At 40.0% G+C, this 14,102-nt stretch overlaps 1 protein-coding gene across 1 annotated transcript in view; it reads left to right on the forward strand.

Moving 5' to 3' along the window:
- UPK3A (uroplakin 3A) overlaps positions 1-14,102 on the forward strand; it is an 897,123-nt gene that overhangs the window by 449,021 nt on the left and 434,000 nt on the right. The gene's annotated exons all lie outside the window — the stretch shown is intronic.

Genomic DNA, 14,102 nt, shown 5'->3' on the forward strand with positions numbered 1-14,102 from the left:
CAGGGGGAGATGGATTAGGTTCACGATGCTTTGGTAAAGTGAAAGCCCTGACTCATGAAGACAGAAAATGAAAACAAGGTCTAGAGATGGAACCGGGTTAAAAAAATTGAATCAAATTTACAAGAGTGAGAAAGATATACCTATATCTTTGGACAGACCAGCTACCGTAAATCAGGTAAAGCGAAGGGGCAGGTCTTGTTAAGTTACATTTATTTTAAAACACACTGCCCCTTAACTCCACTTCCCATTGTCCGGGATCCCCAGTCTGTTTCACCATTGCTGACAAAACACTCTCTCATGTGTGCAGGGTGGAATAAGAATGTTTTATTGGAGAGAGATGAGAGGGAAATTTCAGGCTCTGATCCAAAGATGACTGAAGTCAATTGTCACAAACTTCAAGGGGCTTAGGCCATTAATTACATTGTACATTAAGTTTATACACACTTATCTGGAGGTTTTCAATTTGATGGTTCCAGAATGAAACTATCCTTAACTGAGGCCTCCAGAACCCATATTGTGGGCCATCTTGACATTTCAGTTGTCAAAGTCTACATTATTTCAAGGCTTTGGCCATCTCAATTTACAGACCATCTTGAAATTGTGAATATTTAGTTATTAAAACTATTTTCATTGAAATGCAACTCTAAACCTACTGAACTGTTTTTATCCATGTTTGGCATATTTTCAATATGACCTAGAGATACAGCCAAGTTAAAAAATAAAAGTTCCAAAGTTTTAAAGTCTTGAGTGTTTAAACTTGGCATATACATTCCAAACTGAAATATTGTACAGATAAAATTGATAGAAATATTCTGCTTATTCACAAAATAGGTAACTTTATTTAATGCTTATAAAGTTAAAGCTGATCTTCAAACCTGGCTTGAACTTTTGGCTTTAATGAAGGCTACAAAACAAGCCAAGTTTGAACTATGGAAGTCCTTTGCTGCTCTTGGTTAGATGAGTATGAATCCATCATAACTACTGAAATCAGAGATGTTACTGCAGATTTATACTGGCATAAATGAGAGATTCTCACTTTTGTGAATGCCATAACTATAGTCCCTTGATGAGGTTTCTCCCAATGAGACTAGGCACTGCAGACATTAATCTAAATTTAGACATGCTCTGTTTGACTTGAGAGGTATCAATTTGCCATTTAAACCCTTCTCTCTGCAACTGCTATAAAAGAAACAAGTTATCAGGAAGAGGGATGCTATTGTGACATAGGCTAACCATATACAGATGCCTTTCTGCTTGCAAAAGTTGCTACAGTGCAATTATAATCTCAAGGGCAATACTAATAATACAATCAGTTTTAGGGATGTAGATGATTGGTATGGTGAGTAAACAAACACACTTGCTCTTAATATCTGAAGACCTTGGTGCAAAAATATGAGTCAAGTCACCAAAGAAACTGAATTTGATGGTCTCATCTTCATCTTGAATGGAGATTTATCCATCAAACCAAGAAATAATGCAGCAAAGTTGGTCAAAACTGCCATGAGAGGAGACCAAGGACTGGGATAGTTTGCTTTCTTCCCACTTAAAATGGATGTGCTTTGACTCAGCTACCGTGATTGAGTGTCTATAGTGAATCAATGACTACAGGTACTGTGCAGCATTGAGTGGCAAGCCTGGTGCTACAGTGTGTATAGAAACTTAAATAGCACATGTCCATTTTATACCTGGCATTAGTCAATGATATTGATCCCTCACATATACCTGGCCACGATATTGGCTTAAATTAAAGATAAGTCTAATAATAAATGGCCAGCAGGTAAAATACTGAAAAAACAGAATCCAAAATCTGACAGGATGTAGAAGAACATGTCAGTGATTTTCAATTTACACACGTCTTGAGACAATCAGTAAAACAGGTACTAAAGCAAATAAAGTTTGTTACCAATCATCTGGATTTTTTGCTGCTAGTTACCACTTCCCTGAATCAAGTGCCATCTGAGAAAAGGAGCAAGAGAAAGACAAAGGAGGTTTTTCAGTACTAGAATGGGTCTGGAAAAGTGTGGGAGATTTATCATAATCTGGAAGCAGCAGCTTTGATAAGACAGTGCTTAATCAATGTGTGCCCCTCAGCCACCTGGCTTGGTTTAATTCTTTTTTGAGGGAAGCAGGTCTGCAACCCATTGTGACTTCCCTATGGGCTGTTTGTATCTTCCACTGTTCAGTGAAACAAATTCTTGGGTGATGCTCCGGCCCCACTGAAGTCAAAGGGAGTTTTGACACTGACTTCAGTGGGGTCAGGATTTCACCCCTTGTGTACATTTTATCAATAAACAGATTGCGCTAAGAAAATACTCAGATTCCACATCACCAACTTCTCATCCAAATGAAAACCAACCTCAAGTCCACAAATTTCAGCCAGAAGGGCAACAATAATAAGCTTATGCTTTTGTCCCTACAAGCATGTAGGGATAAAATCAGAAAGACAAAGATACAAAATGAGTTTCACTCAGCATGGGACATAAAAGGCAATAAGAGGTTCTTTAAATAAATTAGGAGCAAGAGAAAGACAAAGGAAAGTGTAGGTCCTCTACTCAGTTGGAAGGAGAGCTGATGACTGATGATATCAAGAAGGCTGCAATGTTTAACGTCTATTTTGCTTCAGCCTACATTGAAAAGTTTAATGGTGACCAGATACTCAACACAATTAATATTAACAAGGGAGAAGGAACAGAAACCAAAATTGGAAAAGAAAAGATTAAAGAATATTTAGATAAGTTAGATATATTCAAGTCAGCAGGGCCTGATGAAATTCATCCTAAGGCACTGAAGCAATCTCAGAACCATTAGCAATTATCTTCAACAACTCATGGAGGTCCCAGAGGACTGGAGAAAAGTGAAAATAGAACCTATCTTTAAAAGGGGGAACAAAGAGGACCCAGAGAATTAGAGCCCAGTTAGCCTACCTCTGAGACCTGGAAAGATACTGGAACAAATTATTAAACAATCACCTAAGCACCTAGAGGATAATAGGACTTTTAAGGAATGGCCAGCATGGATTTGTCAAGAACAAATCATGCAAAGTCAAACTAATTTTCTTCTCTGACAGGGTTACTGGCGTAGTGGATGGGGGGAAGCAGTAGATGGGATATATCTTGATTTTAGTGAGGCTTTTGACACAGTCCCACATGACATTCTCATAAGCAATCTAGGGAAATGTGGTCTAGGTAAAATTACTTTAGGGTGGGTGCACAACTGGTTGAAAGACCTTACTCAAACAGTAGATATCAATGGTTAACTGTCAAAATAAGAGGACATATCTAGTACGGTCCTGAAGGGGTCAGTCCTGGGTCTGGTGTTCTTCAATATTTTCATTAAATACTTGGATAATGGAGTGGAGAGTATGCTTATAACTTCTGTGGATGAGACGAAGCTGGAAGGGGTTGCAACACTTCAGAAGGCTAAGATTAGAATTCAAAACAATTGACAAATTGGAGAATTGGTCTGAAATCAGCCAGATGAAATTCAGTAAAGTCAGCACTTCACTTAGGAAGGAAAAAGCAAATGCACAGCTACAAAATGGGTAATTATTGGGTAAGTGATAGTACTGCTGAAAAGGATGTAGGGGGTACAGCGAGTCACAAATTGAATAGGAGTCAGCAATATGATGCAGTTGTGAAAATGCCTAATATCATGTTTATTGTATTAACAGGAGGGTCATATGTAAGACACGGGAGATAATTGTCCTCCGCTTTGCATTGATGATGCCACATCTAGAGTACTGTTTCCAATTCTGGGTGCCACAATTTAGGAAAGATGTGGATAAACTTTAGAGAGTCCAGAGGAGAGCAATAAAAATGACGAAAGGTTTAGAAAAGCTGACCTCTGAAGAAAGATTAAAAACACTGGGCATGTTTAGCCTTGAGAAAAGAAGATTGAGGGGGAACTTGTTAATAGTTTTCAAATATGTTAAGGGCTGCTATAAAGAGCATGATGATCAGTTGTTCTCCATGTCATCTGAAGGTAGGATAAGAAGTAATGGTCTTAATCTACAACCAGGGAGATTTAGGTTAGATATTTGCAAAATCTTTCGAACTATAAGGGTACTTAAATTCTGGAAAAGGTTTCCAAGGGAGGTTGTGGAATCTTCATTATTGGAGCTTTTTAAGTACCAGGAGGACAAAAACCGTCAGGGATGGTCTAGTTTGACTTGGTCCTGCCTTCCCATGGGGGGCTGAACTAGATGACCTCTCAAGGCCTCTTCCAGACCTACATTTCTATTAATCAAATTACATGATGTACTAATAGCTATGATGGTGCAAATTAAAGTTAATTCACTGCAAAAAGATGCAGGTTCTGAAGCTCTTCTGCCACGATTGTTAGTTGAAGTCTATAGCAACACTACGAAGTGACCAGATGCCTTAACAAGATGCTGTTTTCTCTCTGTTCTGATATACTCTTCACTTTCTTGTATGTAGAATCCGGCAAATATCATTTCTAGCTTGATTCTGTGGAATAATAGTAGTGAATATGGTACACTACTAAGTGCCTGGCAGGCATGGATTTTAAAGCACTTTACAAATAAAGTTATTCTGATTGTAATTCATTAACGTTTGTACAGTGCTTTGAGATGCTCAGGTTAAAGGTGTTACAATTCTAATTTTCATTACTTCTTACTGCTTTACAGATGGGGCCTTGCACTGAACTGCTCTCTGGAGATTTCACCTTTGGTAACAAAGGAACATTTAAAGAAAGCAAGGCTGTGAATAAAGCACTGGGCTGGACCTCAGGAGACCGGGGTTCATTGCCCAGCTGTGCCACAGGCTTCCTGTGCGGCCTTGGGCAAGTTTCTTCATCTCAGTTCCCCATCTGTAATATGGGAATAATTGTATTTCCTTTCTCTCATGTTTTGTTTTTCAGACTGTAAACTCCTCAGACCATCTTACTGCATGTGTGTGTGGACAGTGCCTAACATAACTGGGCTTTAATCACAGCTGAGGCCTATAGGTGCTACTGTAATATAAATAATTGTTTGTTTTTCTTGTGCTCAGTGACAGGGTTTTGCTCCAAATTGCTGAAAGTTTTTTGCCTGAGCAAATTAGGTGTTTTGCATATGAGCTATCCTGCATTGGAGCCATGTTCTTTTCTTGATTTATTTTTCAATCACAACTTGCATTTTTCTTATGATTGATGTAGAAAAAGGTGATTTTTATAAGTTTACCCAAAAGTGGAGCACTATGCTGAAAGCAGTGTGTGGTGTTCACATGAGTTCACAGGGCTAGCCAGAAAAGGTTAGAGCTATAAATCTCCCCTATGGATGGGACATATCACTCATTAACTGAGAGATATGCTTTTACAAAATGGATATCATACTTACCCTGAATGAAAATGTAGGCCAGGAGCCTGCAAACACGTAGGTCATGGTCCCGCTAATCCAATATCCTGTCTCTGACAGTAGTCACCACAAAGTGCTTTAGAAGAAGATTCAAGAAACCCCACAGATGTGGGATAAACTGCCCCATGAACGTCCTTATCCTACGCATAGTCTCACAGGGTAAGAAATTGGTTTTAACCCTGAAGTAGGAGGGATTATCCCTTCTAACACTTTTTTTTAGCATTAACTAATACAACTGGAGGATATTCTTATTATCCGTATACAACACAATCACTCTTTGAATTTTACTACATCCTTGGCTTCAATGATCTCCTGTGGCAATGAGTTCCACTGTCTAATTACATGAGTGAAAAAGTATTTCCTTTAATTGATTTTGAATTTGCCACCTTTCTGTTTCATTGAATGACTCCTTGTTTGGGTATTATGAGAGGGTGAATTGTGTGGCTAAAGCCAAGAACTAGGACTCAGGAGATCTGGGTTCTGTTCCTTGCTTTGCCATTTACCTGCTCACTGACCTTAGACAAGTCACTTTCCCTTTCAGTCCCTCAGCTTCCCTGTCTGTAAAATGGGAATAATGATACTGACCTCTTTTGCAAAGCACTTTGCAATATACTCATGACAAGTGATATATAAGAGCTAGGTATTATAATGTTCCCTGTGCCATTCACTATTTCATATACGTTTATTCACCTCCTTTCTAAGGTAAACAATCCCAGTTTTTTCAGTCTGTGCTTAACTTTACTCATAAGTGTAGATCTACTGAAGTCAATGGACTATCCACATAAATAAAGTTTAGCATCTGTATTGTATTAGCAATTGCAGGATTGGGGCATTAATATAAATATTACCTGGTGCAAAAATCTTTAAAATAGTTTGTTGGGTTGATATATATATATCAGAATGCTGAACATTTTCCTGATGTTTTTTCTTACTTCTGTTAATAGGACTGCCAAGAGAACTGATTTTATGGAAAGGTCAAATATCACTGGAGTTGTGCTGATATTATTAAATCAGAAACTCCATTGCATATGGAGTAAAAGCCTCCTTAAAAACCTGTGGTATCTTACACATCCTAAGAGTGCTTTTGGATTAATTAAGAGGTAGATTAATTCTGCCTTCAGTCCTTGCTCTCTGAGGCTGTTAATTCTTTGTTCCTTTCACACCTGATTTGTCACTTGTTCTGGGGGCAATACCCGGAAGTGCCTGCTGAGAGACCTGCAATAGAATATCCGTTCTATATGCAAACACTTTACCTCATTTATAATCAAAGGAGAAGTGGCCTGAGCTGTCAGTGAAACTTAAAAGGGCCATTTATGATAATATTAGGGAGGCCACATGGGAAGATCTTGTCATTCTGGTAACAAAGGCCTTGAAGCATTACTTTGACTTAAGAGTGGTTGTGTCTATGATGGATTTGAATTAAGGATCTGTGCTCTCTCTCGGATGCATTTATTGGACACATTGATTTTTCAGATCAAACAATCTTAGTCTTGATTTCTGCAAATGAGCAGAAATGGCCATTAATAATAAGTCTCCCAAAACTTTTATTTTTGCTTGTTTACTTTTTAAAAAATCTTGATTTGGGTGATTTTGCCGTAGAAAAGCTCAGAAAGAATCTAAAGAATTGGGTTTGAAAGAATGTAACTCAAATACACTAGACATTATTCTTGAATTGCTTACACAGGGGTTTAAGAACTTGATGCAACTTGCCAGCATAGAAGGTAGCTAAGTGGATTTATATTGAAAAGCTATGGAGGGAGGTATTCTGAGCTTGCTCCATAAACCATATACCTGCTCTTACTCAGGGTAGTCAGAACAGGAGATGTTGAGGAAGGGGAAAGAGATGTGGTCTAGGGAGAAACAGCAGTTATGGATATCCTGACCTGGACAAATGATGCAAAGAACCCATATCTAGCCTGTCACTTAATGCTGCTTCTAGGCTACTTTAAATTACACCCAGGAGCTCTTATAAACACAGAAGCAGGCAGGCTACAGTCACCAACATCAGAATTCAGAGTGAGAAGGGAAATTTTCCATAGCTATGAAATGACAACTCCCTGCCCAGCTGTTTGCAGGAATAAAGTGGGGATGCCCATAAAGTTCCTCTTAGAGTATACAACCCCTGAGCGACACCACTCAAGGGACCAACACACGGTTAGTCTGGTGCAGCTGCATGCGGATACACTACCTGTCTTGGAACCCACTTGTTTTGAAATTGTATTGGGAAGGAGATGCGGGAACTTTCCCAACCGAAAAACAAATAAATGACAGTGATTGTGGAGAAAAGAGCCCTTCAGGCATCCAGAGAATGAAGGGGTATTGGCAAAATTCCTAATGACTTCACTCAGAGCAGGATTAGGCCTGGAGTAGAGTAATGATTCAGAAGGTTAGACACTTATAAAAACATTTTCTCTCCCAGCAGTTTCACAGCCCACTTGCTTTGCCTTTTGGGGTGTTTTTTAATTTTTCCATCTTCTTTTTCATGTAATTTTTGGAGTTTCCTACTTCAGCTGAATATATGAGACGCTGAAGCTGCATTTTTGTCTTTGGCAAAACACTTAAAGATATTGCACTCCACAGCCAATCAGAGCAGAGGGTGTATAGCCGCCAATCAGACTAGAGACTGGATTTGCAGCTTTCCAGTCCCACTAGAGAAATAACAAATCTCTGTGCTCTGGGTGGCTGTTAAAGATGTCACCGCACTGGGATTCACCTATTGCACAGCTGCAAAATAACTGTGTAGTAATTATGCAAATCAGAACCCAGGAAACTGGATTACCTGAAGAAAGATCTCTGGTTATGCCTCAGTACCTGAAAACCATCACTGCACCCTGACTGGCTGAGACAATTCCATTTCAGTACAATCCGAGTATCAGAGGGGTAGCTGTGTTAGTCTGTATCCACAGAAACAATGAGGAGCCTGGTGGCACTTCTTCAGATGCATGGAGTGAAAATTACGCATACAGGCATAAATATATACTGGCACATGAAGAGAAGGGAATTACCTTACAAGTGGAGAACCAATGTTGAAGGCCAATTTAGTCAGGATGTATGTGATCTACTCCCACTGATTGATGAGGAGGTGTCATTGGTTCTCCACTTGTGAGGTGACTCCCTTCTCTTCATGTGCCAATATATATTTATGCCTGTATCTGTAATTTTCACTCCATGCATCTGAAGAAGTGGGTTTTTTACCCATGAAAGCGTATGCCCAAATAAATCTGTTAGTCTTTAAAATGCCACCAGAGTACAATCCTAGTTATTCCCCTCCTTTGTTTAGTTTAGGAAGTTATAATTTAGCTGAAGCAAAAGCATGATGACTATTACTTCCAAGAAGTTTACAAAGTAGCAGCAGTTGCCACCCAGTAATCTCACTACAAAACTGTAAAGGAAAACAGAGCTAAGGAAAATACTGTATCAAAATACATATTTAGGAAACAATCTGAGGAGCTAGAACCTTTATTTTTGGCCCTAATCTAAGTTGTTTGGTTAGATTAAGAACATAGTAACAATTAGCATTGTTTGATCCTTCTTCACTAATATCACATTGCTATGATGGAGGTTGTTGGAGGCTACCAGCAGATGTGTCTTTGATCTATAGGCAAGCTTAGACTTTGTTGAGGCTGATGGACGTGATAGTCATCCTTCATTCCAGATAAATATAAGGTGTAATTAAGCTCCTTTATGGAGTAAGATAGCTGGGAACACCCAATGGAAGCCAGCACCCAAGGAACTAAGCCACTTGCAAAGCCAAACAGAAGCCATGCTATGGAGGCCAAGGGGTTTCCCATGCGAGCTGACTGAAAATGCAGAGGCTTTGTGTGTCACAAGCAGACAGGATCAGAAAAGCCAGGAGACAGCCAGAGAAGCACTGGAAGTGTGGCCCTGGAAGAAAGTTGAGAGAGAGAGAGAGAAAGAGAGAGAGATTCTTTTTGGGCAGCATGCTGGCTGGAAACAGGCTTGGAATTATGAGCAAGGAAACTGCCTGCTGTTTGTTCCTGCTGTATTCAGGAAATAGGTCTTTGTATACATTTTTAAAAAATAAACTGGATTGTATCCAAGGAATATCTGACTCCATCATTAATTTCTCCTCTTAATGGAAACCACCTGCAAGTCCCCAAATATTGGCTAACTGCTTGGGCCAAAAGGGGAAATAATATAATGAAAGCATATCATGCAGTTAAATAAAGAACTCCAAAGTATACCCCTGGTTTCATTTGCAGTGAGAGTTCTTTTACAGAGCTCTTTAGAATATATATTAATGAATTATTACTATTTGCATTGTGGTAGTGCCTAGCAGCCTTGGTCATGAACGAGGACCCCACTGTACTAGGTACTGTATAAACACAGAACCAAAAGACAATCCCTTCCCCAAAGAGCTTAGTTAGATTTTTAAAAATTGTAGTGGAATCTGGACATCCTGAGGTTCCCTTGAATAGAAGATTGATGGAATGACTAGAGCAAGCTAACAGTCTTAGATGGAGTAGTCTCCGAAGCAATCAATGAACTCCAGCAAACTGAAGATGTTTGTCACATACTTGTTTCAAAACCAGCTTTAATGTGCACCAATCTTCTGGCTCTAAGCCTTCCCACACAAAGCCCCTGTGGCTGGGTTCTTGCTGGGTTAAGGCATCTGCAAGGTAAACATTGCAAACCATGCTCCCTGATCCCAAGGACTCTTCTCAGAATGCACCACCAGGACTTGTGCTGTGGAGATACTCTGTAGCACCCTCTTGGAGGTTTAGGGTGAGGGAAGTCAAATAGGGTTAAGTAAACTTTCATTCTGTACTCCCACTAGTAGATGTGAGGTTTCTAGTGAGTTCCTATGTGGAGTGCATGCCAGCATTTGACTCTTGTGGTCAGATCCTTGTCTGATTTAAATTGGCATAGTACCACTTAAGTCAATGAGGCTAAACCAATTTACACTAGATGAGAATCTGATCCTGGGTCTTTAATTTTAGACTTCAGTGTATAGAACTAAATTATTGTTACGAAGCAGCTACCATTCACTATATTTCTGTAAGATGGCAGCTGCATTTGCTATGTTTATTTTTCTTTTATCTCACTTTCTCATGCCTCGTGACTCTTTTTCTTTTCCCTGCGTTTATTTCTCCTCTCCCTCTCATTTCTCCCTCTCTGCTTTTTCCTTTATTACCTCTTGGCTCTAGGATTTTTGTAAGATACTAAGCAACAAAGAGTCCTGTGGCGCCTTATAGATTAACAGACGTATTGGAGCATAAGCTTTAGTGGGTGAATACCCACTTCGTCAGACCCATGTCACATGAGTCTTGCGAAGTGGGTATTCACCCACGAAAGCTTATGCTCCAATTCGTCTCTTAGTCTATAAGGTGTCACAGGATTCTTTGTCACTTTTTATAGATCCAGACTAACATGGCTACCCCTCTGCTACTTGTAAGATACTAAGTTTTACCTGCACATAATCTGTTAAAAAGTAATTAAAAAGTGCTAAAAATCTTTTTTGAATTCACTATTAGAAATGCAGGGAAAAAAACTAATCACTAGAATGTTACCAGCTGCTCATGCTTCTATCCCTCCCAATCATTTCTATTTAAAATAAATAAATATATTTGGCAGAAAACTAGTCCTCGGCACAGTTTAATTGCTTTTGGTAGTTTAAAATTGTACCTATATAGCAGATGAGGTACTGAACTTCAGAAAGGGCAAATGCACATATGCACAGCAAGGATTTTGCAAAGAAGTTTGTAAAGTGTATTTTTTTATTCTTTCTATTTTTGTGTCTAAGTCGCTATTTACAGGACAGACTTTTTGGCTCTCAGATCATTACTGTTTATTAGGCATGCAATATGCATTTTGGGGGGAAAGAGATACAAATAATCAGATAAGGTGGAACCTTCTTTTAGTGAAATTGGTTGTTTTCACCTTTCCAGAACAGTGTTGCTATAAACCAGTTTGCAAAATTCTCATTAAAATATAAAATATAAAATGCCTCGTTCTAGGTGGAAATCCTGTCTCCATTGAAATCAATGGGAGTTTTGCCATTGACTTCAGTGGAGCCAGGATTTCATTTAAAATCTACTCACCCACTTTTACCAAGATGATTATAATTGATAACATTTATTATAATAGTTTATTATTACTGTTCTCAATATTAAGTAGATATACATAGCCTATATCTGCTTGGGAAGAGAATGTGGTGTAGGGGATAGCACATTGGTAGACACATAGAAGCCATGGGTTCTACTATTGACTTTGCCACTGGCCTCCTGGGTGACCTTGGGATAGTCACCTCAGCTCTCTGTGCCTCAGTTTCCACATCTGTAAAATGGGGTATTGACCTCCTTTGTAAACTGATTTGAGATCTACGGATTATAAGCACTATATAAGAGCTAGGTATTACTATTAGAGCTGAGCATCTCAAAGAGCCTCTTCTACTTGCTCATCCAAAAGAAAAAAAAAAACGCTCTTGTTCCAGACATGCAGTTATACAAGGCTGTTATCAGTAGAAGCCCACAGTGAGCCTGATCTTGCTTTCATGCAAGACAATGGCATAACTTCCTTGACTTTCAGGGTGCAGGATCAAACCTTCCCTGAATTATAATTTGCACAGTGGCTGGACTGAGGTCCTGGGCAGCTGAACAGCTGCATCTTGCCCTGAGAACTGTGCAGAGAACTACACTGATTCATAGAATCATAGGTTTTAAGGTCAGAAGGGACCATTATGATCATCTAGTCTGACCTCCTGCACAATGCAGGCCACAGAATCTCACCCACCCACTCCTGTATCAAACCTGTGTCTGAGCCATTGTAGTCCTCAAATCATGGTTTAAAGACTTCAGGGTGCAGAGAACCTTCCAACAAGTGACCCATGCCCAAGGCTGCAGAGGAAGGTGAAAAGCCCCCAGGGCCTCTGACTGATTCTTCTAGCGTGGTCAGTACTCTCTGACTGATTCTTCTAGCGTGGTCAAGACAGTTTGGCTACAGTGTTCCTGCAGTGCATGTTGGCCCTAGTCTGCATGCTTGATTTCCATTGTCCCTAATTCCCATCACTGTACTGCAGGGCTGCCCAGAGGATTCAGGGGGCTTGGGGTAGGGCCGGGTCTTTGACAGCGGGTCCCTCTCGAAGGGAAGGACCCGCCACCGAAGAATGAAGCAGCGGCAGCAGAGCAGCCTAATTGCCACCGATCGCAGCTTTCCATCCTCCCCCCCACCACTTGTGGTGCTTGTACTCACAGGGAGGCACCCGCCACTGAAAACCCGGAGCAGCTCGCAGGGCCACTGCGGGGCCTGGGGCCTGGGGCAAATTGCTCCACTTACCCCCCCTCTGGGCAGTCCTGCTGTACTGTACTTGACACCATCAGTTATGGCTGGAACATCAGCCTAACCCTTCTTGCCTTTTGGATCAAACTGGTCAAGTTATTTAAGCATCATTTCTTAGCTCAGCACAGAGATTTTGCCTCTGTTTAGCTAATTCTGTCGTCTCGTTCCAAATTAAATTATTAGGGCCCAGTCCTGTATTCTTGGCTCTCATTTGTCAGCACCCTAGGGCAGGCTCTAGCTATCCATACCTCACTCGTCTGGATCCATAATGAACAATCTCTCTTTTAAATGCTTTGGTGCATTGTGTTTGACTCGGCAGATTCTGCATTGGAGCGGATATTTGGTTAATTTCATGTTGGGAAATGGTTACTGGAAAGTCTATATTTCTGCATTTTCTGGAATTTTGTTGCCTTCTTAAAATGAGCATGTTAGTAGTATTTGATTAAGTATGGAGGAGTCTTTAAACATAAGCATTATTATTATGCACTAGGGATAAAATTCACCTCTGTGCAGAATCAGCACAAGGCCTCTGGAATACTTTTTCATATTGCTTAAGTCTGACTTTGAGGATTTCATTGGTGCTCAGGCTTTGTTCTGGCCTTTGGTGCAGGGACAATTTTCACCTTCTGCAGGCTTCAGTTATTTTGAAACAGAAAAGTCATATCTTTGAGGGCATATAGGATCCAGTATTGACTTTAATTCATGAAGCAGATGGATAAACATTCCCATTCATTTATATTTTGTGTTGTACATGTAAATAAGTTTGTCATGATATTAGTTTCTGAAATAACAATTTAATGGCTATAATGTCATGGCAACTTCTTGCTTTCCTTTCTCTGGTCAGCATGGCCCAAGCCTGCAAAGACTTAAGCTGGTGTGTAATTTTAATTCATTTGACTTCAGTGAGACTAGTTACATATGTAGAGTTATGCACATGCATAAGTCTTTGCTGGATCCGGTCCTATCGGCTTGATCTAAATTTCACTGAAGACTTGAATGAGCTGTGCATCAGGCCCCATTTCCTTTCTCTATTTACAGTTTAGCAGCCCTTATGGTAGGAAGTATCAGTAGACAGAGCACTGGACTGGGACTTGGCAGACTTGGGTTCAATTCTGCTCTCAGGCACAGACATCTTGTGTGACCTTGGATGTAATCTCTCTGTGCCTCATTTCCCCATCTGTAAAATGGTGACAATACTATCCCATACCTCACACTGGTGCTGAAGGCATAAAATCCAACAACTGTGAGGTGCACAGTACATAGATTTATAATGTCAATCAGAAGATGTCACTAGCTACATTGTGATACATATATAGGAATTATCTTATTTGTTGGACTATGTAAGCTCGATCCTACAAACCTTTACGCAGCTGAGCAGCTTCAGTAGTGCTGCTTACATGAGTAAAGGTTACTCGCATGAGGAAGGGATTGCAGGACAAGGCCTTGTGTT

The sequence above is a fragment of the Gopherus flavomarginatus genome, chromosome 1 (genome assembly GCF_025201925.1).
Source record: "Gopherus flavomarginatus isolate rGopFla2 chromosome 1, rGopFla2.mat.asm, whole genome shotgun sequence".
In the NCBI taxonomy this organism is placed as follows: Eukaryota; Metazoa; Chordata; order Testudines; family Testudinidae; genus Gopherus; species Gopherus flavomarginatus.